Source organism: Macrotis lagotis, chromosome 1, assembly GCF_037893015.1.
Source record: "Macrotis lagotis isolate mMagLag1 chromosome 1, bilby.v1.9.chrom.fasta, whole genome shotgun sequence".
NCBI lineage: Eukaryota > Metazoa > Chordata > Mammalia > Peramelemorphia > Peramelidae > Macrotis > Macrotis lagotis.
Genome location: NC_133658.1, coordinates 222,302,318 through 222,330,053, shown reverse-complemented (window position 1 = coordinate 222,330,053; position 27,736 = coordinate 222,302,318). Strand labels below are relative to the sequence as shown.

At 34.4% G+C, this 27,736-nt stretch overlaps 1 protein-coding gene and 1 pseudogene across 1 annotated transcript in view; both read right to left on the bottom strand.

Annotated features, from left to right (window-relative positions):
* Positions 1-27,736, bottom strand: part of LTBP1 (latent transforming growth factor beta binding protein 1) — a 490,138-nt gene that overhangs the window by 46,854 nt on the left and 415,548 nt on the right. The gene's annotated exons all lie outside the window — the stretch shown is intronic.
* LOC141504588 (NADH dehydrogenase [ubiquinone] iron-sulfur protein 8, mitochondrial pseudogene) lies at positions 1,251-27,736 on the bottom strand (annotated as a pseudogene).

Here is a 27,736-nt window from a genome sequence, read left to right as displayed (position 1 = left end):
TATAATTCCTAGACATTATCTATCAGTTATATCAAGTAATAATATTTCACTTATATCTGTAGACATAGCCCATGACATACTGTAAGCATGAAAGTGAGGTCATCAGAATTAAGAGAAAAATGGCAATACAAATAAAAGTGACACTAAAATATATTAGAACTCAGTAAACTGTACTGATCTCTATCCTTGAGTTTATTAAATATTCTTAAAGAGACATATCCTGTATGACCTATTAAATAAGGTTGAAAGTAACATTTAGTGAGAATGGGGGGGTGGAATTAAAAATTATAGAACAAGTACATAACTATGAATAATTATGTCACTAAGAATTTAAAACAAAATTAGGACAATTACACAAATTCACTGCTAGTATAAGTATTACCTTGCCTCAACCATTTTGGCAAATAATTTAGACTTGTATAAAAAAAACTACTTATACTCTTTCATTTGACTTCTCACATTTATTAATTTTGTGACCCAGTACAAGTCATTTAACTTCTATTTGCCTCTTCATCTGTGACATTGGGATAGCTATGGGACCTACTCTCCTAGGATGTTGTAAGGACCAAATGAAATATTATTTGTAAATCACTTAGCAAAGTGCCCTGAAAATCATAAGCATGTAATAAATCTTTCTTTCTTTCTTCCCTTCCTTCTTTCCTCCCTTCTGTCCATTCTGTGGAGTTACTTATGTAAAATATTTCCAATAGCACAATTTGTAAAAGAAAAAGTGGAAAAATAAATGTATGTGTGCGTGTACAAAATGACTGAGAAAGTTAAATGAACAAATTGTGCTCTATGAATGTAATGGAATAGATATTCTACCATAAAAAAATACAAATAGGGGTGGCTAGGTGGTATAGTGGATAAAGCACCGGCCCTGGAGTCAGGAGCACCTGCGTTCAAATCCGGTCTCAGACACTTAATAATTACCTAGCTGTGTGGCCTTGGGCAAGCCACTTAACCCCTAAAAAAAAATACAAATAATTCAAAGAAATACGATAATTTCTGAATAAAACACTTCCCCCCCCTAAAAAATACTCCAACATCAACATATAAAATAACCACATTTATAAAATAAAAATAACTTTATTTTTTTTTTTAGGTTTTTGCAAGGCAAACGGGATTAAGTGGCTTGCCCAAGGCCACACAGCTAGGTAATTATTAAGTGTCTGAGACCGGATTTGAACCCAGGTACTCTTGACTCCAGGGACGGTACTTTATCCACTACGCCACCTAGCTGCCCCTAAAAATAACTTTAAATGATAACAAAACTCTGATTAAAACAAGTTGGGACAGAAAACTTTGGTCCCAACTTATAAAGCATACTTCTTTCTCTTTCCTATTAAAAAAAAGTGGTTTTAAAAAGAGTTCACTGTGCATATTAACAACAAAATCACTCATACTTTGATGTAACTATTCAGCATTTGTTTACTATGGGGGATTTCACTAAGAGTCTGTATAATACTTTGAGACAAATATTTTTCTTCTTACTCCCAAACTGGGCCATTCATCATTCCCCCCAAACACTCTATTTTCCTGGCTCTGTATCTTTGCCCTCCTGGTTAATTGACTTTTAAAAATCAAGGTCCAGCTCAAATACCACATTTTCCAAAGGCAAATCACCTAGTCCCTCTCTCTTATTCTCAATTTCTTTATCCTAAAATGAGAGGAATGGATTAACTGACTTTTTTCCAAATCACTTCCTAGATTCATCCAGTTAGAAATAATCCCTTCATCTTGACAATATCTATAGTTATTTGTGTTTCTTTATCCCTTTTGTTTTCACATTATAAGCTTTATTCCAGGGGCTCGGGCAGGAGGGCTGCTGCCCTAGGACCGGACTGGGGGTGAAGGGAGTGTTCCCGAAGCCTGGGCTTCAGCGGTGGAGGAAGTCGGCCTGGATGTTGGCGGCAATCTCGGCCTCCCACTTGTCTCCGTTACTGAGCAGTTTCTCCTTGTTGTAGAGCAGTTCCTCATGGGTCTCAGTGGAAAATTCAAAGTTGGGGCCCTCCATGATGACATCCACAGGACAGGCTTCCTGGCAGAAGCCGCAGTAGATGCACTTGGTCATATCGATGTCGTACCGCGTCGTCCTCCGACTGCCGTCCCCTCTGGGCTCAGCCTCGATGGTGATGGCCTGAGCCGGGCAGACGGCCTCACAGAGTTTGCAGGAGATGCACCGCTCTTCCCCCGATGGGTAGCGCCTCAAGGCGTGCTCCCCATGGAAGCGCGGGCTCAAAGGGCCTTTCTCAAAGGGATAGTGGATGGTGGTGGGTTCTCGGAACAGATAACTCAAGAGTCATCCCCAAACCTTGGAAGAGCTCTGTCCACAGAAGGGTCTGGGCTGCTCGGTCGGTCACGGACTTCAGGTCCATGGAGGGCTCCTTCATATTCACATACTTGTAGGAGGCGGCGGAGGGGCTGCCGTGGAGGCCTCGGGCCAGGTTGCGCCTGCCAGCTGGCAAAGGACCCTCAGCAGAGCCGCGTTGGGGTCGCCCATCTGGAGGGAGATCTCACGGCCGCCGCCGCCCTTTCTTTAATAGATTGGTAGCTCCTTGAGCACACAGCTCATGTCCTGTTTGTATCCTTTAGAATGTCTAGGTCAGAGTCATCACATTAGACCCTCAATCAATAATTGATGAATTGAGTCCACTTCCACGGGCTACTGCTACTTTTAAACATTATGAAATCAGCAAGTGTCAAAGAGAAATATGGGGGAAGGGGAGGGGGGACTTGAAGAGAGCTTAGAGATCATTTCATTGAATCCAACCAATTTCCAGATAAGAAAATTGATACCAGGTATGGGGAGGTCACTTGCTTCAAAATAAACTGGTCATTGAATATGCCATGGTCATTATTTAGAAGATTAGGAGAAAATAGATCTAGAGCTAAAAGATACTTTAAAGGCCTAGTTCAAGAAACCACTAAACCATTCTATAAATGGAGTTCAAAAAAGTTCAGTGATTCAAAAAAGTTAAGTGATTTGCAGTCAAAGAAGAGTAATGGTCCACAAACATCTGTTAAGTGTCTACCAAGTACTTGGTATCAGGCTAAGAGTGGGGAATAAAAGAAAAAGCCAAAGATTAATTACCTGCTCTCAAGAAATTCAAAATCTAATGAGGAAGACATCTTGCAAACAACTAAATTCAAACAAGATAAATTGGAGACAGTCAATAAAGAACAGAGAATCTAGGAAAGGTTTCCTGTACCAAGAGGCAGAGCCAAGATTCTGACTCCAAACCTTGTGCACACTTTGAACTGTAGCAAGCTGCCTTCACAAACATAATCAGAAGGGTAAAATGCTGTAAAGGAAAGACTTCTCAAATTATTTGAGAACAGGGACTGGTGAGATTTGAATTCTTTTCCCCACACTCAACTGTAAAGGATTTTATCAGGTGAGAGGTCTCCACCAACACAGATTGAAATTCCAATCTTTGATCCAGTGAAATATTTCCTAAGGTATATAATGAAGCACACAGAGGCCCATCTTGACCCTAAACTTAGTATCAGTGAAGCAAGCTCTGAATTTTGAGATTTCTGACCTCAATCCAGCACACTAGCCTCTACAGCACACTGCCTCCATCCTTGCTCTGAGACACTTAACTTCCTAACTCTAAATATTTTATATATAATCACAGGATCTGCCTGAAATGACTAGATTAAAGGAACATGCTTCATGCTCATCTTGCTTATGTTGTGATTAGATGTACTTAATTCTGAGAGAGGGAGATGAGTTCCTCCACTATTATAGTACTGCTGTCTATGTCTCCCTGTAATTTATTCAGCTTCAATTTGGATGCCACACCACTTGGTGTATATATGTTGAATAATGATATAACTTCATTGCCTATGGTGCTTTTTAAGAAGATGTAGTTTCCCTTTTTAATGGGATCTATTTTTGTTTTCTTTGTCTGGGATCAGGACTGCTTCCTCTGATTTTTTTTACTTCTACTGAAGCATAATATATTTTGCTTCAGTCTTTTACTTTTACCCTGTGTGTAGCTTTCAACTTCAAATGTATTTCTTGTAAACAACATATTGTAGGATTCTGGTTTTTAATCCATTCTGTTGCTTCCATTTTATAGGAGAGTTCAATCCATTCATATTTACAGTTAAGGGTTGTAATCCAAGGTCCTTTACCCCTGGAATATCATATTCCAGGTCTTCCAGTCATTTATTGTTGAACCTGTTAAGTCCTGTGTAATTTGAATTGTGTTTCCTTGGCATTTAAATTGTTTCTTTTTGGCTGTTTGCAGTATTTTCTCCTTTAGCTGACAATTATGGAATTTGACAACAATAATCCTTGGAATGATTATCCTGGGGTCTCTACTGTAAATTATCTCTCCTGGATCTATTGTCCAGGTCTTTTGTTTTTCCCAAAAGGTACTTTACATTTATTCTATTTTTTTTCAGTTTTTTTGGTTTTGTTTGATGGAATTCTGGTGTCTCATAGAGTCATTAATTTCCATTTGTCCAATTCCATTTTGAGGGGTTCATTTTCTTCAGTTAGCTTTTTTTTCCAGTTAATTTTAGCTTTATATTATTTTTCTTTTCCAGTTGTTTGATTTTAGTTTTTGATGAGTTAAATTATTGTTTCAAGTTGGCCATTTTAACTTTTAATGGAGTTGATTTCTTCAGTCAATTTTATCTTTTCCACTCTTCTTCTCTTCTTTGGTTTTTAAAATTCTTTTTTAAGCTCTTCCATGAGTTTTGGATTTGAGGTCAATCCATAAACTCCTTTGAGTCTTCATATGTAGGCAATATGTCACTGCTTCCTTCTGAGATGGCATTTTTATCATCTCTATCTAAATAGCTTATTCTATAGTTAGTGGTTTTTTGTATTTTTTGCTCATTTTGATAGTCTGCCACTGGGGTATAGGGAGTATAGTCTTTTTGGGCTGGGGCTAGGAAATGATCCCTGGTTTACCGCTTGCCTAGGTGTTGCCTATACAGAAATTTATTTCCTCTTTTATGCCAAGGCCTTACCAATGAAGTGGTTTGTTCTCAATCCTATCCTCTGTTGCCCTAGTGTTTCAAGGGTTCAAATTTTGTCTGGGACCCTCCCCGTTAATATCAAGTTGGCTTGCTGAGCCACGATCTGAACTGTACTGTGTGGCTAAGGGCCTTCTACTTTCATTCTCCTGCCTATGTTTGGCTACATTTACCCTTTAACACCTGAAGAGAGACAAACCTTTACTGAATTGAGAACTTGTTTCACTCTTTTTTTTTTTTGATGGGATCTTAGCTTTAAGGTCTGTGTAGAGGCTTCATTTAAGGTTGTATTGGGAAAAGTTCCAGGATCTTCCTAGCTTTGTACCACCAAATAGGGCCCCACCCAAAATTATGGATCCCTTCCCACAACAAATTAAGGTTTTGAGTTATTTCAAAAGACTAGAATGCTGGACTGAAACCATGCTGAAACTTAACAAGGATGAATATAAAGTCTTGTGTTTAGGTTAGGAAAGATGTATTGAACAAAATATAGGATGAGGGAGATTTGGTTTAGTTGGCATCTAAGCATTTGAAAAAGAAATTAAAGTTTTTTAGTTGTACACAAGATTCACATAAGTGTGTAATGTATTTAGTTAAAACAAAACACACAACTAAAACAAAATTACTCTGAAATAGCATTAGCAATAGTAGGATCAAATTTCAAGAAACTAATATTCTGATTGTTTTCTATGCTGGTAAAGCTGTAATTTGCAATATATTGTTCAGTTTGGGGTTAAGGCACTTTGACAAAGATTGCATCCAGGTTGGGGCATGAAGATGGCAAGGGGCACTGTTAGAACTGAGATGTGGAGAAGTGTCATTTTCCATACTAATTGCCTACTATTCAAAAAGCTCTTTAATACATCTTTGAGAGGCAGTCGGGAACTAGAGAAAGAAAGGGAATTTGGGGTAATAAATGTGAGGAAGGAAATATAATGGAAATTTGTGTTACTCCCCTATCAGAAGAAAACAGAGATGCTTTAGACTGTGGTACAGTAGAAAGACAGCTGTATATGAAATTAAGAGGACCTGATGCAAAATCCCAAAGAAAATTTTAATTCCTTTACAATTTCTGAAATTGAGAGTAAAAGTAATTTACAGAGAAGATTCAGACAAGTAATTGCTAGGATTTGCAATAATAAGAAAAAAGGAATCTGGCCTCCTGCTGAATAACAATTTAGCAAATAATATTTTATAAACCAATGTAAGGGTTAGCATTTCTGTGTTGCCAATAATGACCTGTTAATCAGCAAGAATTATAGTCAGAAAGAAAAGGCATCTACATGTGCTCATTTTTAAAGTGACACTAGTGAATGACTGATGGGTACCAAATTAGGCTGACCCTAAAGCTGTGCTATATGGAAGATCTGCCAAAATACTTTTCTCCTCTGCCTGTGGATCATGAGTTGAAGACAAGGTTGCTCCATGATGGCATTTCTATTTCCAGGGTCTAGCACAACGTTTGGCACAGTGAATATTTTTGTGGATAGTCAAATCATCTTTCCTGACAGTAATAAAATCACAAGCTAGACCAAGAAAAAGTTATTTATCAACAGGAAATACATGATAAGAAAGACCATACCTAAGGCAAGTTTCATAGAAAAGTCCATAGGTACAAAATGATTTCAGTTTTATCAATCCACAAGCATTTATTAAACACTAGGTACCAAGCACTGTGCTAAATATTATAATTAAATGGATTAAAAAATTGGACAACTGAGTCTCTTAAGGTACTTACATTCTATTACTTCTTCATTGAAATAAAACTTGGACACAAAAACAAAAACAAAATAGAGGTACCCAAATACCTTAATGCTTTTACTACAGCACATTTTCATATGGATATTTTGTTTATCAATTGAATAGCTTAAATTGTGATTAAAGCCTATAATAAAATTAACAATAACAACAAAGGTGTACAGAACAAGCATGCACATGTTTGTTTTCAGTATAATGAAATGAATTCCTTTCTCCTTGGATACATCCCTTTTTTTGTTATTTCTACTTTTGTTTAATCATTTTCAGCCAATTCCAATTCTTTGTGATCCATTTAGGGTTTTCTTATCAGGGACACTAGAGTGGTTTGCCATAATCTTTCTCCAGCTCATTTTCTAGAGGAGAAAACTGAGACAAACATAGTTAAATGATTTGCCCATAGTTACACAGATCTAAGTATCTGAGACCACATATGAACTGGAAAACATGAATCTTCTTGACTCTATCTACTACGCTGTTTAGTTTCCTCTCCCTTCTATTTTTACCAATCCAATATCCATTTTACTCCTTCTAGACAGTATTTATCCAAAAGAAATGAGAAAAATTTCATTAATAACAATTTTTCTCTTGCTTTAGGGTCACCTTGGAGAAGTAAACAGTGATGAAGGTAATGACATTGAGTTTTCACCTTTCCAACAAGAAACCTCCAAACCTTCCAGCTAAAGTTAGAATTAAATGTTATTCCTTTTTTTAAGGGGGGAGGGGATTTTTAAAAAATTATGATAGGTGGGGGCAATTAGGTGGTGCAGTGAATAGGGCACTGACCCTGGAGTCAGGAGGACCTGAGTTCTCTGGCCTCAGACACTTAATAATTACCTAGCTGTGTGAACTTGGGCAAGTCACTTAGCCCCATTGCCTTATAAAAACAAACAACAATAACAAAAAAGAACCCAAATTACCATACTAATATTCATGCATGCTGCATGAATAAGAGCTCCAAGATGGAAAGTGAAGGAACTCTCCTACAAATTCAAAGCCCAGTAGTTGTCATAGAATTCTTTCCATGCTAAAATGGAAGTCAGAAGACCAGGTCTTTACTTCAGGTTCCATCACTTTGTGACCTTTAGATGAATCATTTAACCTCCTAGTATCTCTCTATCCAAAATATAGAATAATGGCACAGTACTTTCAAAGCAATACATAGAGATATATTATATTCAGAAGAAATGATACTGGTAAAGTGGATTTCAGCCTTCTGGAATAAAACTCCATCAGGCCAAAAATGGCATGAGTCTAAATATTTAACTGGAAAGTATTGTACCCACTGGTTTTCTTCATAAAAAAGGAAATGACCCACTATTTCAGCCCAATGCTTGCCAATCATTTGGAATGAGTAAATTATTTGGTGCCAGAAACTTGAGAAAGGAGGTCCAGAGGAATGGGGTTTTGCACTGGAAGAAATTTAGGATTCAAACTTCAATGGAAATGCAATATTTACTTTCCTTACTGACAGGAAAGAAGCCAACTTGGAGGCAGCAATACCTAGCCAAAAAGTTGGACTATAAGAGATTAAACTGAGAGAGAAGCTGCCCAAGAGGAATTAAAAGACAGCCCTGGAAACTGGGCCCGAAGAGATTAAAGTAACAGTAATCTACCAACACAGAAGAGCAACCAGTATTAGTGAAGAAAGAACATAAAGGGAGGAAAAAATCAATTCCAATCTAATCAATAAGAAATTAAAAATGGTATTTGGAGAAGGTTCAGAAAGTATAATAAGGCATGGAAGCAAATTTAAAATAGTTCAGTGAGGTCTGGCAGCAATAATGAGGTTAAAGAATATGGATTTAACGGGTAATGGAAATCGAGGTTCCCCCCCCCACCTCCTTTCTTCTGGGAAATGGATGTGAGCCAGAAAATAACTAAAGATATCCTGTTGCAAAGTTTAACAACCTTCTCCTTTCTAAGGAGGACAAAAAAAATTTAGGGGCCTTGAACTCTATAAAGTAGAGCATTCAAGAGATGAAGAATGTAAAATCAAACAGGAGTCAGACTTAAAATAATCACAAATCTATTTTTCTCACTGTATCTTAGAACTAATAGTTTCTCTAGAACTCCCTGATTTCAAAGTTTTCTATTTGTCTTAGTTTCATGGGGACAGATTTCTTAAGGTGAGCCTTCTCTTTTATCTCTTTTAAGTACCTTAAGAATATGCTCAAGGAACTACACCAAAAATTAGCCCTGGATTCAAAACTGTGGTTTATTGTTCATCAGGCACAGGAATGGTTAAAAAAAAATCTACTCCACAAAAAATCTTAAGTCTTAAACACTTACTCTGATTCAATGTAGTAAATATTTGCAGAATATTTACAGTAGTAATAGTAACTTAAAGTATAAATGAATTTAAAAAAAATAAAATCAGAATCTCAGAATTAGAAAGCACCTCAGTGATTATGTAGTCCAATCCACAGAAGAATAAGAACATTTGCTACAAGATCCATGATAAGCAAAAAAGATATATGGATTAGATTACTATTAAAACTATTAAGAATTAGGCAAACAGCCTTGGGAAGTAAAGAATTCTCTCAGAAAAGATCTTCAGATAAAAGTTGGATTACCATACTCTTCAAAAGGTCTTTTCTGATTTCCTTCCAAAAAATTTACTATGAATATACTCTGAATTTATCAGTGTAAATGGTACTTCCTTCCATTAGAATGTGATCTTGTTGAGGAGAGGAACTATATCATTTTTTTTTTTTCTTTGAATCCTAGTGTCTTGGACAAGTAATTGATCATATAGGAGGTACTTAATAAGTCCTTGCTGAATGAACTGAACTGACTTCTAGATGTTGAGGTTTGGTCATAATAAGACATGAAACTATTTAAGTACTATCTAATTAAATTATAGAGTGATTCTGATGGTTGTTAGGAGATGGGGTTCTCACATGGATGAATTCAAAGGTCTGTTTGATCTGTTTGCCCAATAATAAAATGTAACTTTCTTGAAGGCAGTGACATTTTCATTTTTTTTTCTTGGTTTCTCTAATACCTAGCATAATACCCAGTATCTAATAGCTACCTGATAAATGATCATTGATTGAATAAATAAATATATCAACCTGACACTTGGGAAACTATAGAAAACGCTATGTGAAATATAAATTTTAAAATAATTTAAAATACAAAATATACTTTACCTGAAGAATAAAATGACAGGGGGAAAATTTGTAGCTATCTCTCTTATTGTCAACTATTATTTGACAAATTCATGGAGATACATGTATGTATGTATGTTCAGGCACACTTTACATTTTTAATGCTAAGATCCATGACACTTTCCCCAATTTTATCCGAACTCAATAAATATTCCTTTTTTCTGGGGAGGGGGTGGTGGTGGTGGTTCAGACATGTTTTTTTTTTTATTAACTCCTAGGGAACAAATTCCCTCTTCATTTTAGTCTTAAAAGGATTTTTCTGGAGCACTGAGAGATTATTCAGCTTACTCAAGGTCACAAAGCTATTAGATGATGTTTGTCTTTCACTCTTGAAGAAGACATGACATCAGGAAGGTGATACCCTGATAAGCACATCAATTGAATTTGAGTTAGACAGTGCTGTGCTAAGTCTCACATTCTCCTCCAGAACCATCTGGGTCCAGTGTCTAGATATGAATCAGGACAATTGAAAATGGCCCTGGATGTGAGGCAATCAGGGTTAAGTGATTTGCCCAAGGTCACACAGTTAGTGTCAAGTATCTGAGGCTAGATTCAAACTCCTTTTCTCCTGACTCCAAGGCTGGGTGCTCTATCTACTGCATCACCTAGCTGCCCACACAAAGTCTTTATATATACATATACATATACATATACATATACATATACATATACATATACATATACATATACATATACATATGCATATGCATATACATATACATATGCATATACATATATATACATATACACATACACACACACACACATATATATATATATTCCAAGTTAATCAAGTATTTCAGAAACAAAAATCTGTCCAGATAGAACAAATAAGATCCCTCCAACACACACACATACACATACACATACACACACACACACACACACACACACACAATACCTTCAGGAAATAAAGATTCAAAATTTAAATATTATGTTGGTTATTTAAAAAATAAAACATCTCACAAATATGAGTATTCACTCCATTGGAAAAAAATCCCAACTTCTTATTATGCCTTCTCATCCTTTAAAATTATCCTACCATAAATCCTCTGAAGAAGAGCTACTCAAAATACTAATGCAGGGGAAGCTAGGTGGCACAATGGTTAGAGCACAGGCCCTGGAGACAGGAGGACCTGAATTCAAATGTAGTCTCAGGTAATTAATAATTAACTAGCTGTATAATCTTAGGTAAGTCACTTAACCCTACTGCCTTGCAAAAAAAAAAACAAAACCAAAAAAATACTAAAGCATTTTAAAATATTCTTTAAACATTCTATAGTAGTAGTATGGTATACATGGGCTATCCATTTATTATGTCTCATTCTCATTCCATGATTGGTCTTTTTCTGATTCTCAATATTCCTAAGAACTATAGTTTGCAACTGATAATATGATAAAGGCCAGGTAGAACCATTTTGAATTATAGGTCTGCCCTTTGAATCCCCAATTTTGATTATTCAGAAATCATAGTAGCTATGATTTGCATTAATAATATCATCAGGATAATTTTGAAATTTAAAAGATGAAATTTTGTATTAAGTAGCTTGTTTGAGATCATTGAAGAGTCCATGTAATTTTCCAAAAAAAAATCTTAACTTTCTCTTGTCCTCCTTGTAGTGTAAGACCCAGAAAATACTTATCTGTAGTACCTGTAAAAAATGTATATATTGAAAGGCTATCTCAAAGAAAATTTTTAAAATTTCTATTCAAGAGGGTCAAAATCTGAGTAAAACACATTTTTTAATTATTTGGAATACTTGGCAATTTGAAATCAAGAATAGATAAACAAGAGAAAAAGAAAAATAATTGGAAAATATATTGGAAAATATAACTTAGAAGACATTATTTTCCATAGTAATTGAGTCTGATCTCAATTTGCACTAGAAAAAATTCAAGAGTCTATCAAGAGAGGCACAAGATAAAAATAAATGGTCAGAATATTCAAGATAAACATTATGGGAGCAATAGAATAAGGAATTTTTCAAAAAACAGTCAAAACAAAAGATTACAATGCAAAGCCCAAGTTTTCTATTGGTATCTATGTGCTGTCAAGATCTAAAGGAAGGTTATCTCTATAGGACTGATACATACAAGGACAACAATCATAAAAGATGAGCAAGTATGGATGGATTGCTCCTTAATTCATTTGGCACATTACTTATGGGTAATAACCCAAATTGACAGACCTATCAAATTTTATTTGGAAAGACCTTTTGTAATTTTGGACATCATATAATCAGAAAAATGACATCAAATAGGAACAGATGAATTATGATTGGGAACAATTATAAAATGTCTTCCATTTAGACTGTATAAAACATCTTTTATATATAGTAAGAACTTCTGAAAAGTTTATATTTACTTGTTTTATGCCTCACATGACAATTGATGATTAGTGGAAAATAGAATATTTACTTTTTTGACTGAATCTCTAAAGGCATATTATATGATATTTAAAAATACATGGAAGATATCCATTTTAGAGTAGAGTTTTTAAATTATAAATTGCTGTTATTTTTTCTTCTATGATAACAGTACACAGGATTTTAATAATCCTCTCCTCAATTTTGTGGGTTTGCTATCCGTGTTTATTTTTCTGATATTTGTTTCTGATAAACTATAATAACTATAAAGTAAAGTAACTGTAAACATTTGACATTTTAAAGAGATGAGATAGTAGGCAAATTGGTCAGTAATTGTTGATACCTTCCTTGGGTTGCTTTTTTTTTAAATGGCAACAATGTCATCTGAAAATTTCCTCCCATTATTTTGGCATATGGCTCTTATGGGCATATCTTGGAAAACTCCTATCTAGGGCATTAAAAACTGTGTCTCCTTAAGATAATATCTTTTGTGTGTTTTTGGTCATGTCCAGCTTCTCTTCTAGACTTCACTTCTAGTGTCATCAATTAAGAGACTGAATTATTATAGAAACACTGGCAAATACACACACTCTATCTCTCTGTAACTTGTACTCGATCCAATTTTGTCTATAAATAATCTTGGGATGATTTTGTTAAATTAGATCTCATGTCAAATTGCATGAAGATTCAATTTCTACTCTACTACTTTCTGCTATTTCATCAAGTGATATTAATCACAATTCTCTACCATTCTCCTCTAAAATTTGAATAAATGAATGTGTATTTCTAAACCAATGTCGTCTTTGGGTGCTATATCTCTTTACTTGGCAAGGTGATCAAGTGTTTGTGCCCAAAATGGTTTCTAGGTTCTTTTGACTTCCTTAATATGGCAACTTCTATTCATCAAATTTCTCTTAGAAATGGTGATAATCGAGTTCATTCCATTCATTTTCATGCATTCTTCATTTTTCGGAGCCAACAGTTCCATTAAAATAAATAATATGTTCTGGGGATCCCTTCTGATTATATAGTGTTTACTCCTCCAACTTTCCTCCTAATTTAAGAGTGTTTTGAAACTTTATTACTGTCATTGAATTGAATACATACAGATTTTATATTTTGAAATTAGTTTTATATTAACAGCAAATCATATCAATTTGCCATTAAATTGTCAGTCAATTTCATTTTTGTGCTGTTACTCACTGCTCCCTTTTTCCTATGATTTCTAATTCTCTTCTTAAAGGAAGTAGACATGTTTTATAGTGTTGGGTTTTCTTTGTATCTATAAGTCTTTAGAAAGGTCAAAAGCTTGTAAACCAGTAAACATAAAGTGGTAAAAAGAAAAAGGAAACAAAACCCAAGAGCAAAATTCTATACACAAATACTCATGGGAAACTTTTACTAGATTGCTCCTTTAAAATTTTTTTCTTCAGAGGGAAAATGTTTCATTGATATTTCTTTTAAATATTATTAATGCATAACTTCTCTCACTCATTCCCAAAACAACTCTATCTTGCAACAAAGAAATACAGCTAAGCAAAACAAATCAACATATTGAAATGTCTGAAAATATGCACCTCATTTCATACCTATAGTTTCCCACATCTCTGACAATTTTGTGGTCTTTAGTCATTTCATGACTTGTTATGACCTCATTTTGGTTTTTCTTGGCAAAGATACAGGAGTGGTTTGCCACTTGCTTCTCTAGTTCATTTTACAGATGAGGAAACTGAGGCAAACAGGGTTAACTGATTTACCCAAAGTGACACAGCTACTAAGTGTTGGAGGCCAGATTTGAACTCCAGACTCAGCACTCTATCCACTAAGCCACCTATCTGTCCCTCTGACAATAAATAGGAGAAATACTTTTGAGTTAAATCTTTCTGATCATCTAAAGAATATATAGTTATTACATGCTACTACTGCATTTTCCACAAAAAGTCAACTTTCCTAGTCCTAGAGTTTGAAGGGACAAAAAAACACTCCCCCAACTACCAGTTAAATTCTCTTATTTTATTGCTAAGAAGCATGGGCTTCTGAGATGAGTACTAGTCTAGCTCTGATTAACCATATTTGGAGTCAGTTCCTTTATTCTTGAAAGAGGGACTCCTTCTCCTTTAAGACTAAAAAGTTCTAAGATTGGGGAAAAATTGTAAAATGCAAATAAAATCTTTAATAAAAAAAAGACTAAAAAGCTCCTAGAGCTTGAAAGACTAGGTAGGCTAAGCCCTTCATTTTACTGATAAGGAAGTAGAGGTTATAGAACATATTCCCCTGAAGTATCTCAATGTTAATCTCAAACTCAATAGGTGTGAAATTGAAGTGTACATTGTATGCCTTTTTCTTTGTTTTTTTCCAAGACAATGGGATTAAGTGACTTGCTCAAGGTCACACAGCTAAATAGGGATTAAGTGGCCCTCCTGACTCCAGGACTAGTGCTCTATCCACTACACCATCAAGCTGCCTCTTTTTGTGGGTCCTTTTTCTAATTTACTTCTTATAATATCACCATATGAATAAACAGAAACCAGAATGGGGAGAAATGATGAAGATATATGGAAGCAGAAATGAATATGGGTTTATGCATATCAAAGTAAACTAACACCTAATTGGTCAGAAATAATCAAGATTCTTGGAAACAAATTACCAGCCTGGCATGGAGTTCAATATATTTGTGTGAGACTTACATCTCTTAGAATATCATGTCTTCCCAAAACACAACAACTGAAAATTCTTAATTTGTCTTTATATATTTTGTCCTTCAAGAAGAGGAGAGGCAGGCCAGAGGAAATTTTTATCTGGATCTGATTTTTATTCATAAGGAGGAATTAGTTTCTGGGGTGGAAATGATGAGAATTCCATCTTGGAATTTTTGATAAGAAAGGGAAATCAGGGCTAAAGTGGTGTGCATCCTAGCTTGAGGGAGAGTAGATTCAAATGCTTCAGAGAAAGGATAGGTAGAATCATAGGCATTAAAGATGCCAAGAGTAAAATTCTTTTTTTGAATTTTGCAAAGCAATGGGGTTAAGTGACTTGCCCGAGGTCATACAGCTAGGTAATTATTAAATGTCCGATTTGAACTCAGGTCCTCCTTACTCCAGGGTCAGTAGTCTATCCACTGTGCTACCTAGCTGCTTCCAGAATAAAATTCTAAAGATAAAGATTCCAGTGAAGAGGAAAAGGGATAGTTGTCTAAAGAGAAATTAAAATTGAAGGTATTATCTATTACCTGAGAAATGAGGAAATCAGGGCAGTTAAACAAGACGACCTGAGTTTTCATTTTACTGCTGATATATATCAGCTCCAAATCCATAGTAAAGTTATTTAACCTTATACAAAATATCTCAGTGCCCTAGGCAGGTCATTTTCTATGAACATAAATTAAAGATGAGGGCAGCTAGGGTACAATGGATAGAGCACTGACATTGCAGTCAGGGGAGCTCAATCTGACCTCAGACACTTGGCACTTACTAGCTGTGTGACCTCAGGCAAGTCACTTCACTCTGACTGACTTGCATCCAGGGCCATCTGCAGTCATCCTAATCCATATCTGACCACTGGTCCCAGATGGTTCTGGAGAAGTACATGAGGCTAGTGACTTAGCACAGGCCACCCTCACTCAAATCCAATTCCTATGCTAGTCATTATATCATCTCCCTGATGTCAGGGGATACTGACATAGTTTGCAATGCTCTTCGAGAATGAAGGGCAAAACATCATCATCATCATATAAATTAGAGATGAGTTACTACTCTCTTTCCAAAGTCTAGGATTGAAATCATAAGCCAGAACCAAAAACCAACAAACAAAACACACCTGCTGGAACACACTTTGAAAATGTTTGTCATATCGTATGAGTATTTATAATCTTCCAAATGTGAATTTATTTTCCTATCCAAAGGAAAAAGTTTTCTCCATTATCATTTCTACTACCCCATTTAGAGAATGGTCTTGAGGCATGTGATAGTGCTGTTTTTAGGACATCTTAAAAGAAACCATAATAGCAAGGCTACATAAGTTGAATGGAAAAGTGTTATAACAGCATAAATATATCTTCTAAAGAATATATTCTAATAAACAGGCACTCAAATACAAATATGTAAAAGGAAATTTAAAAACTAAAAACATTTAGTTTTCTAAAATTGTATAGCATCTTACTTTCTATACCTAAGAAAATGGTATTGTAATCAAAGTTCAAGTAAATCATCAGGATCTAAAAGCACCTAATGAAAAGAAAATTGGAATCAATGAACTCAAAACAATAAAATTAGCAAGAACCTACTCTTTCTAACTTAAATATGTCTCAGATGGTAAATCTCATAACTATGATTAATAATTACTAATATTTAGCATGCAGACAGAAAACTGTTCAGGTTTTTAATTTTGAACTATAGAGATGACTGATTCATTCAGTTAACAATCAGAGGAATGGAATTATGAGACTATCACCCTTCCCCAATAAATCCCCCCCCAAAAAAACCTTTGCTCTTTCAGATAGCTCAGTCAAAAATCTTCCAGTTTTATATCAAGAAAGGGTAATTTGTACCTTTAATCACCTTGTAAAGCCAAAAAATAAAATGAGACAACATCTTACTATCTGGAAGATGGGAATGGGAGAGAAGAATGGGAGAAGAAAAGATGGGAGTGGGGGGAAAAAGATACAGGGAAATCACTTTTACACTCTACATGTTTATACAATTTAAATGAACCTATGTAATTTGAACTGTCCTTTGTTTTTGAAGAGCTTTATAAATGGTAATACATTATTTGAATTTGAATGAAAAATTATTGATAATATGGAAAGCACCATAAAACTTTTGAATTAAGAGGTTTGGGGTTTTTGGAGGGGAGAAGGGGGAAGGTTGATCAAAAAAAACTATCAAAGAATGATCTAATCACATCATTTTATAAGAGTTATAATAAAAGTATGCTTGATCATTAAAAAAATTCTTGTTACCTAGAGTAAGAACTCACAAAATATGTAAAAGCTGATGAAGTGAATGGGAGATCAGAACCCATCATAAGAAAGGGGGGGATTAACATCAGCATTGTTTGGATGAAGTTTAGGGGAATTAAAAAAAAAGTGAGGAGGAATGAGGATTAATGATTTTTAAAACAAATATCTTTTATTTTTTAAAGAAAGATAATGAAATATCATTTTCAGATGGGATTTCACAAAATTTAGGATAATTCTAATAATTTCTAATTTCTTAGCAAGCTGGATATGTGGAGTATATTCACCATCACCTTAGGAAAAGTTTTGGGGATCTTCAAAACAAATTTTTTCAATCATGAAATTCAATTTCAAATTCTTTTAAAGACTTCTATTATAGGCCCTCACAAAGGCAGAAATCTATACCAATAGAAAGCTGGCATTAAAAAAAAATCCTAGCTTAATTTATTATTTACTTCTGATAGTCTTATCTTTTTAAATTTTGAGTTTCAAATTCTCTCCCTTCCTTCCATATCCTCCCAATTCACCGAGAAGGCAAGCAACATGATATCAATTATATATGTAAAATCATACAATAATATTTCCACATTAGCCATTTTTTTTTTAGTTTTTATAAGGCAATGGGGTTAAGTGGCTTGCCCAAGGCCACACAGCTAGGTAATTATTAAGTGTCTGAGACCGGATTTGAACTCAGGTACTCCTGACTCCAGGGCTGGTGCTCTATCCACTGCGCCACCTAGCCACCCCCATATATTCTTTAAAAGCAAAACAAAAAATACATTAAGAAAATTTTACTTCAATTTGCACTCAAGAGTTCAATAGTTCCTTTCCTGGTGGTAGAAAGCATTTTTTCATCATGAGATTTTTGGAATTGTCTTGAATCATTGTATTGATCAGAGTATTGAAGTCTTTTATAGTTGATTATCATTACAACATTGTTATTACTGTGTACTCTAAGTTCTTCTCACTTTACTTTCCATTGGTTCGTATAGAACATGCCATGTTTTTCTGAAATTTCTCTTCTTGTTATTTCTCATCAGACACTAGCACTTCAACACGATCATATGCTATAATTGTTCTTCAATCAATGGGCATCCCTTTTATTTCTAATTTTTTGCCACTACAAGAAGAGTTCCTATAAAAATTTTTATGCATGTGAATCCTCTTCCTTTCATCTCTTTGGGATACAGACCCAATAGAGGTATTGCTGGTTCAAAAGTTATGACCAGTTTTGTAGCCCTTTGGACCTAGTTCAAAATTGCTCTCCAGAAAGTTCACTATTTTATCAGCAGTTTATCAGTGTACCTGCTCTTCCCTCATCCCCACCAACATTTGTCATTTCTATAGATGTGAGGTGGTTAGAGTTGTACTAATTTGCCTCTGTAATCAATAGTAATTTAGAATATTTTTATATAGTTATAGACCTTTAATTACTTCTTCTGAAAACTGTCTATATCTTTTGATCATTTATCAATTGAGAAATGGCTCTTATTTTTATAAATTTGATTTAGTTCTATATTAGGTATACATTTGAAAAAATGAGAACTTTATCAGGAAAAACTGTAAAATTTTTAAATATTACTTCATTATCTGTCATAACTTTTAGAAGAATGTAGTTTCTCTGATAATTTCTTTTAATTCAGTTTATTACCCTACCCTCCTTTATTAAATTTACCTAAAACAGATCAGATTCTGACCTAGTCCTTTATTTTAACTCTGTGGGTCTTTCTAGTTTGTCTTTCCATTTCAAGTATGTCTCTTTATGTAAAGAACATATTGTTGGATTCTAGTTTCTAATCTATTCTACTATATCTACTTCTGTTTTATGAATGAGCACATTCCATTTACATTCACAGTTATCCTTATTGCATTTTTCCCTTTATCCCATTTTGTCTTCTCTCTTTCCATCTTTTTATTCTGTCCAGATTCATGGATTTTGCTTCTAACCCAGGCAGGAGGAGAAATATTATCTTACTCTTTTGTATGCATTCCTAGGGCTTAAGAGGGAAGCATCTACCAATAGTGTTTACTAAATGATTGAGTAATGTTTCCTAGTTCACACAGGTAGTGACAGAGCTGAGTGTTAAACCCAAATCTTATGATTCCAAACCTCACCTTTCTTTCATTTGCAATTTGCTTGAATTTACAAATAACAGGAAAGAGTACCAGTAATCATGAAGTTCAATTGGTCAACTATGGGAAATGTGGAATTAATGTGTCCCTGTAATAAAATCATGGAGTCACATACATTATATTTATTCTAGTTATGATATATAACTTTTGTTATCTTATATTCACATCAATTAGGACCCCAAGATCATTCAATATACTATCCATTAGACATTTAACTAAGTTTGGAACCATTACCTTATCTAAAATAGCACAAGTAGATATAAATTATGAAAAGACAAATTTTTAACAAAAAAATAACTTTGTTGGTAACAAAGAACTGGCTAAAAGAAAAACTCAGGAAACACGAATGCCGTTGGCATGAGCTAACTATCAAAAAGGCCATTCAGAATAGACCTATCCCTGAATTTCACTCCCTGTAGTCAAATGTACTATTATCTGGTTAAAAAATAGTGTTTACTTATCCTTATAAAAAGAAAATTTCAGAATCCTACAACTTTAAAAGGTCAGAAGTGATAAAAGCTTACGGTTCTTGAATATTTTGCTTTATAAACTTTGTTAAAAAAAACTCTGATATATAGAAAATTATCAAACAACCCATGGAAAAATCTTTATTACAGCTCCAAAATGAATCTTTTCCAGAAAAATTTCCTCAACTCTCTCCCTAATGATTTAAACAGTCATTTTCACTCAGTTTTGCAAAAATACATTCTCAGAAGGAACTAACATGAAAAAAAGAAGACTTTATAGCTGAAAGCCACATCCTATTCTATTATCTTTAAAAAAGTTGGTTTTGTCTTAGAATTAAGCTAAATTATCTTTTTCTTAGAAATATAAGTGATATGTAAACAAGATCAGTAAACTTTTTGGTTCAGAACTGTAAGGGGCTTTTCTAAAATTTAAGATGCTATATTCACTAGCCAGGTATAAAATGAATGAGTTATAATTGTGGCAGAGGTATTCTACTTGTCCCTGCCCCAAATTTTAAATATATTTTTTTCTGATGCTCTATATAAAGTTTTACCTCCAAGCCAATAAAACCACCAATTACTTTTGGAGCATCATCAACTATGATTTCAAAATTTTCCTTTTATGCTACATTGTTTAAAAAAAAATTACACTTCATCCTGAGAATAAACCTCTCTAGTCTTTTTTTTTTTTACATCCTTTGACTTGCCTAAAGTTGGCTTTACTGTTTTCCTATTTCTTATGAAAGGGAAATTAATTTTGGAAGTTTTGAAAATATGGTTTTTGGTTTTAGGGCCTTCTTTATTGTTAGTGGACTTGGACACAAATGGTATCATTATTAGTGAATTACTGGAAAAATGCCTTCTAAAAGTTTTATTATCCAATCCTACCAATATTCATGTGTATCTTTCTTTTTGAAAATAATTAAATAAACATTTTTAAGTTCAAAAAATAGCTAAAACATTGGTAGAACCCATTTCTCTGGAGATCTTGCAAGCAAGAAACATATCTGAATTATTTTGATGCAATTCTACTGAGAGTAGGATTGCCCAAAGTTCTTTCTAATTTGAGAAACCTGGTATGTATTAAAAAGAAATGTGAATAATGGAGATGGTTGCTTAACATATTGGGAAGAAGGAACTAATTGTTGTGGAGAAATGTCAAAAAGATAAAGGAAAATCCACAAAGAAGGTTAACTAGGAGGATGAAATGGTATGATGATCATCTGAAATGGTATATTGTTATGGTATATTGGGATCATCTGAATGATATATGGATTTTATGAAAAAGGGCAGACTTACAATGATTATCAGTTGCCTTCAAGGATTTAAAGGCTATTATGTAAAAGGAAAATTAGACTTGTTTTGTGCCCAAGAATAGGAAGAACACAACTGCAAACAACAGATATTAATTGGAGAGAGAAAAATGTAGGCTCCAACTAAGAAAAATTTTCCTGGTAATTAAATTGTCCTGAAGTAAAATGAGCTACTTTGTGAAGTAGAGATTACTTCATAGCATTAGTCTAAATACAAAGGGAGATAAATAAGTTCTTCTGGGAGATGCTATTAAGGAATTTCCTATTGAGGAATCAGCTAAATTCATCACATCAGAAGACCCTGCACTCTCTGAGATTTTGCGGTTCTTTCCTGTGAGAGATACAAACAACGTTGCATGATTTAAAGAAAGTTTTATGAACAAGGTAACACTTGAGTTGAGGTTTCAGAGTTCAAAATGTCTTGACAGACAAGTTAAAGATGTATATATCAAAGGCATAGAGAACATTATGAGCAAAACATGCAAGTGGGAACGTATAAGGTACATTATAGAAAGACGAAATGGACTAATTGCATTTTAATACAATAGCAGTATTGTGAGAGAAAAGGATGAGACTGTAAGCTGAAAGAAGGTTTGAATATACTACATTTGGAAGTTTGAGTTTTCTTCATATAATTTTTTTCAGAGTTGAGAGATTTCAACACTCAACTAATCCAACTCACTCTCCCCTTTTCTTTCCCCAACCCCTCCAACGATCATCACCACATACTTAAAGGATATCATCCAGACTTTGCTTGAAAACTTCCAAAGGGAAAAACACTGCTTGCTAGGCAGCCTATTCGATTCTGCAATAACTCTAACTGCCATTTCTACCTTTACAATATCTCTTGTACTCAGTCTCTCAGTTCAGGCCCTCTCACCTAGATTAGTGCAACAGCTTCCTAAAATTTCTCACCACACCAAGTCATCTTTCACCCTAATAACAAAGAGCTTTATTTTAAGTGCAGTTCTGACTCTGTCACACCCTACTCAACTTCAGCAGTTTCCTATTACTTCTAGAATAAAATATAAACTGTGTTAAAGTTTATATTTTTAAATATAAAATAAAGACTCATTTAAAATTCTACACAACCTGACCCAACCTATCTTTCCAGTTTCACTTGATGATAATCTTCCTCTAATATTGCCATACTGATCTTCTCCTCTAATCTCCACTCATTACTCTCATCTCTAGGCCTTTGTACTGGGTGTATCCCATGCCTGGAGCATAAGACTTCCTCACTTCTTCCTAACAAGTCATTTTCCTTCCTTTAAGATGAAACTCAGAGACAATATTTTGAAAAAAGCCTTTTCTGAAGCCTTTCTCAAATGCTGGTGCCCTCCCTCTCATAGTGGACTGTATTTCAATACTTCATAATATGTAGTTATATGTGTCTATTTTATTTATTAACTTTATAATTATGCTGTATATGCTCAAATAATTGCCATCTAACCCATTATAATATAAGCTCATTAAAAACAGTTTTTTTCACTCCTTGTACTTCTGGCACAAAGCCTGGTGTAGAGTAGGTTTTATAAGTACCTAATGATTTATTGATTGATGCCAAGTTTCAGAATTTTGAACATTTTGAGCTATATTGAACATTTTGAGCTATATTGAATGACATCTAAGGAGTAGATCTGCTACTCCACAATTCTAGATCAGGGTAGTTCATAAGAGCCTGAACTTTATGTTAGTCATGCTAGAAAGTTAATGGATGTAAGTGAAATATTGTAGATAGAACTGATGAACTCAGTGATTGATTTGTATTTCAGATAAAGAAGTCAAAGATGCATTTGATACTTTGAATCCACTTGACTGGTAGAATGATATTAACCTTAGCAGAAATGGGGAAAGTTTTTTTAAAAAAAAGCAGAGAAAAATAGATAATTCATTCAATTTTTTTGGCCCTATAGTTTAGAAAGAATGGACAACAACAATGGTAGTTAAGGGTCCAGTGGACTTGGAATCAAAAGATTTGCCTGAGTTCAAATTCTGTTAGTGATACTAAATATATGAATTTAGGTAAATCATTCCTAATACCAGTTTTCTCAATGGAAAAATGGTGATGATGATAATAGCACCTCTTACACAGTGGTTGTTGTTATGAACAAATGAGGTGGTGTTTGTAAAATGTTTTGTTAACTTTAAAGAACTACAGATCAATCATTATTATTATTATCAATAACAACAATAATTGTATCCCTGTTGGTTGTAAAAGAACCTTCATTATGTATGTGTGTGTGTGTGTGTGTGTGCGTGTGTGTGTGTGTGTGTCTAGAACAAAGAGGTTTTGTGACTTACTAAGCTCACATGGGTAGTTACTGGTAGACAAGATTCAAACCCTGACTTCAAATCCAGTGCTTTTTCTACCGTACCAAATCAGCTTGCTAGGTGGTGCAGTAGAAAGGGCACCAGTTCTGGAGTCAGGAGGACCTAAGTTCAAATCTTGTTTTAAGATACTTGATGCAAACTAGTTGTATATGACCTTGGACAAGTCATTTAACCCTGACTGCCTGGCATCCAGGGTCATTGCCAGCCATTTTGATTTTTATCTGGTCACTGGTAAGGTGATTCCTAAGGAGAAAGTTAAGGATGGTGACTTTGCACAGGACCTGCACACTTCATATGCATGTCATGGCATCACCTCCTTGATATCATGGTCTTCTTTGAGAATAAAGGACAAACAATCACAAAATAAACATATACATACACACATTTATATATGTGTATGTATAGACACATGTACTGTATCAGCCATCACACAGAGAAAGAAGAAAACAATTTTTGTGATATTGGAACAATAACCACATTTGGTCTGAATCATATGAATCTTCAAATTAGGATTCCAAAATCCTAGATATTGAGTTGAAAGAGAACTTAGAGATCATATATTTAACATGTGGCCAAACCTTCTTTATACATTCACAAAATCATTTATGGCTATCACCTTCTCTTCACTCAGATAGCCACAATCATAGTTCAGGCACTCATTACCATTAACTTGGACTACTGCTTTGTCTTTCTAATTGGACTTTCTGATTCAAATTTCCCTCTACTCTAATCTACCCTCCATTTGGTTGCCAAAACAATTTTCCTAAAGTACAAATCTGACCATGTCACTCTTGCTACTCAAATTCCTGTGGCTATCTACTTCTTATAGGATCAAATATAAACTTCTCTGTTTGGAGTTTAACAAGTTGGCCTGTTTCTATCTTTCCAGTCTTCTTATACTTTATACCTCTATACCACATCATAATAACAAAAAACAAATGAAAAAGAATACAAATTAATTCATTCAGAGAAGTCTTTTAGGGTAACTTTGAATGGTCTATTTATAGAATTGTTCATTTTTAAATGAACTCAAACTGGTATGACATTTTTATAAATGCTGCCCACATAATTAATGACTTATAGTATGATAGGAACTCAATAAAGTTAATTTTGGCCTTTTCAGGCTCCCACTTTTTAGGCTAACACCTACTTTAGCTTGTTAACTAAAACATAAATTACAGCAATTGTTTAAATGAAGTTTCACAGTAATAACCTAGTAGCATCTGACATTTTCCTAAAAGACTGGTTTTTTTTATTACTTTTTTATTATGCTTTACCTAAAACATACAATTCTTCCCTTTCATTAAGAGACTGTTTTAGCCATTTGTAATTAGGGAAATTTAAAGAGGAAGACAAATTCATAGAAATTTGAAATTATCAATGTCAGGTTATTTAAGTATAAAATTATTTTATTATAAGAATAATAATATTTTAAAATTCAGACTACGGTATATGTGATTATAAGAATTTTGATTTTTAAAAATGTTGACATATGACTTCATATTAGAAAATCCCCTATATCAATGCTGATTCAGTACTTCCATATACAGCCAGTATGAATCAGGAAAGACTTAAACCCAGGTCACACTGTCTTTGAATCCAGTTACAAATATACTCTGCCAAGCTACATCATGCATATTAACTAAATTTTTTTTTGATAAAACATAGTAATTAATACCTAGGCTTGTTGGTTACCATAGTTTTCAAAGGCTATGTCAGAAGAATAGAAGCTCTGGTAGGTCCTACCCTGTTGGAAAGGTGTCAAGCACTTCTTCGAGATAGACTTACATGTCACATTTGTCAAAGTACAGTCTAACTATGCTTTGAAAGACTCACCACCAGATTAGCTACAAGTTCATGAACTTTTCAATCACAGCAACTCACAAAGATGCATGTGCACTGTTGTAAGACACACAGACATCACTTTAAGATAATTTTTAAGAACATTCCTTAAAAGGTAAGAATTATTGATGCTTCAACACCAGCATATAAAAATTTTTAAAAATCGGCAGTTCTCTTAGAATTTTTCATTTTTTTTTTAGGTTTTTGCAAGGCCAGTGGGGTTAAGTGGCTTGCCCAAGGCTACACAGCTAGGTAATTATTAAGTGTTTGAGGCCGGATTTGAACTCAGGTACTTCTGACTCCAGGGCCGGTGTTCTATTCACTGCGCCACCTAGCCGCCCAAAATTTTTCATTTTTACTAAATAAGATTCTTGTTTATTATTCAGTAGCAGAGAAAATAAGAAAATAATGACTGAAAAAAAGAAGCTGGAAACTATTTAAGTCTCAGAGCCAATAGCCATTTAAGCTACAGATGACAGGGCCTTCATCTTCACCCCTTCAAAATTTGTATAATTTGGTCAACTTGAAGAGTTTATCCATATACAATAACTCTTTCAAAGATACATGGGATGGAGGTAGACACCTAAACTATTATTAGCACATCATGCCTCCCCAGTATTACTAAACCAAATGTCCTCTGGTCAGATTACATGACTGTCAAAGGAAAATCTATGAGAGCAAAGCATATCAACAAAGGATTAGCTGGAAGCTTAGAAGTGAGTTTGTTAGAGCATGAAGGCATAGTGACAGCTATGTCCTTGTTACAGTTAAAGGTCTATTTTCATATACAGAACAAGTGACCTAGTTGAAATTTAAGCCAAAGCTAAAGGTGAATAACCTCCTAGATCCTAACATAGGTTACTGGAATATGTTTGATTCAACAAATATTTTGTAAAGGTCTACTGCATTCATGACATAGTGATGACGTATACCAGATTAAATCAATGAGATCTAGTCCATTATTCCTTGAGTATCCAACAAATCAATATAGTTTAATTTTCATATTAATAATGAGAGATAGGAATAGTTAGTATTGAGAGATAGCACAGTGTAGAAAACTAGCCTTAGAATCAGAAAGACCTGGGATTTAAGTTCCACTTGTGACACACACTGCCTCTAAACTTAAGCAAGTCACCTAGAAAATCCTGAAAGGATTGACAGAATCATTGCCAAATTGTATTGGTAAAAAGAGTCTCTTCATTTGGGAGCTTCCATTGCTCATGAAATCACAGGTTTGGATATTAAAACAATTTTTTAATCACATAATATAAGTAATTATAATTGGGAATTTTTAAAAAATCTTTTATTATCTAATGATTTAAAGTCAAGCAAAGTACTAGAGTTACTTTTTGGTAAAGCAGGATTCATGCAATGTTTTAGCATCAGTGATTCAGTTTTGCAAGTCTCATATCTCTAGGTTGGGAAATATTGTTAACTTTCCAAAAGAATCTATTGTCTTAATATGCTTTTGAGGCCTTCTGGCACCAGATCACTATATATAACATTATCATAAAGCTCTAACCAAGGAAAAAAATACTTCCTTTTTGGTTGCTTATATGATAGATTATTATGCTTATTCTGTTTCCCTAACTCCAAACCCTTTCTATGATTCCCTCAATCCTCCTTCGTTCCCTAATTCATATTTCTAAGTCCAGTTCTCTCATACTCAAAATAAGTCTGGCATCAATATTATGTTTCAACTTAGCTAGAGAGCTTGTTCAACAATTGCCCAGTTTTTATAGCCTCAGTTCATTCTCCATAATGCAGTAATTTATTTCATATGAAACCAGTCACTCCCTGGTGGTGCTAGCAACAAAAACAGGCACCTCTTTTGCTCTTCTAGTTGCAGTTCAAGAACTGGGGTACTCTAGTGATTCCAAGCAGAACCTTTCCCATCTACCCTTCCAAAACAGATGTAAACTTGAAGCTGGGTTCTCAGAATATGTAATTCACATAACTTATGAATATAAAAATCTTCTCACAGTTTATGTTTATGAGAAAATTTCTGATGTCTTATTTCCTTTTTCTGTCACCATTCAGACTGGAACCTCAGAAGCTGACAGGGCTAGCTTTAGCTATGCTCTCCTCATTCCTGGCACGACTCATTCTCTGGATTTCTCCATCTCCTCTCCTAGCCACATGATCCTTGCTGAGCTGTTTAGTACCTTTTCCCCCTGCTGTGATATCTCATTAGAATGTAACCTCCTTGAGGTGACAGATTATATTGCTTGTACTGGCATCCCTAGTCTTAAGTACAGTTTATGTAATGGACTAGACATGATTTAATTGTTGTAGAAAACTGGATCCACCAATAGAATTCAGTCTCTACTCTGGACCAGGGTCTCAAACCTGGGAATCATTAAACTCAATGCCTTATTATAAACATTCTACTAGATTTCTTTTG